The 734-nt window shown below is 70.4% G+C and overlaps 2 protein-coding genes across 7 annotated transcripts in view; both read right to left on the reverse strand.

The window, feature by feature from the left end:
* Positions 1-710, reverse strand: part of MYOZ3 (myozenin 3) — a 7262-nt gene extending 6552 nt beyond the window's left edge. For 3 of the 6 annotated variants that reach the window (XM_009322642.1, XM_009322645.1, XM_009322640.1), the window contains exon 1: positions 519-710. The gene's annotated coding sequence lies outside the window, so the exon portion shown is untranslated. The remainder of the gene's footprint in view (positions 1-518) is intronic. The other 3 variants (XM_009322644.1, XM_009322641.1, XM_009322643.1) reach the window with 2 other exon arrangements.
* Positions 1-734, reverse strand: part of SYNPO (synaptopodin) — a 21397-nt gene that overhangs the window by 3678 nt on the left and 16985 nt on the right. The gene's annotated exons all lie outside the window — the stretch shown is intronic.

The following is a 734-nucleotide window of genomic DNA, read 5'->3' on the forward strand; positions in this document are numbered from 1 at the left end:
TGCTGTTTTTTTCCCGAGGCTGTGGGAGCCACAACCCTGACCCCGCCGGGGAGCCGGCCAGCCTGGCCAGCGGCAAGACGGGGCGTGAGGCTGCTGGGCTGGGCTGCTTCTTTGCGGGGAGGCGGCTGGAGACCAGCCCTGGTCTGAGCCCCCCGGGATGCACACCCGCAGCAGCACCCTCCCGTGCGGCAGGGGCATTCAGCCCAGCGCCTGCGAGGAGCGGGGCAGCGGCTCGGCCCTGTTTGGTGCATCTGGCGTCCCTCAGCTCGGGCTGATGCTGTGCAGCTTCCCCTAAGAGTCCTGGAGAGCAGGGGGTCCCCGCAGGGCCACAGCAGCGGCTGCCTGGCACGCAGCTCCCTGCCAGCTCCGAGTTCAACATTGACCATCCGCACAGCAAGCGTGGGACCCGCGCCCCATCCTTCCCTCGACCCCCCCTCTGGGGAGACCATACCCTGACCCCCACGGTGGCGATGTCGCTGCCGCCAAGGCTGGGATGTCCCCAAGCCCCATGCACCCACCTGCAGACCCCAGCGTGGGACCTCACCTCCCCTACCTGGCCAGGGGACACCCCAGATGCCGGGGACCGAAGATGCTCTCCTGCTCTGCTGGGGACGAGACCGAAGCCAGGCTGCAGCCACCAGCGCTCGGTGGCCCCCGCTGGCCCTCTGCGGCAGCCCCGGGCTCCCTGCTGCTCGCCCCGACCCGTGCTGGGCTCCAGCTCAGACGCCAAGGTC

The sequence above is a fragment of the Pygoscelis adeliae genome, unplaced genomic scaffold (genome assembly GCF_000699105.1).
Source record: "Pygoscelis adeliae isolate BGI_AS28 unplaced genomic scaffold, ASM69910v1 Scaffold34, whole genome shotgun sequence".
Taxonomy (NCBI): domain Eukaryota; kingdom Metazoa; phylum Chordata; class Aves; order Sphenisciformes; family Spheniscidae; genus Pygoscelis; species Pygoscelis adeliae.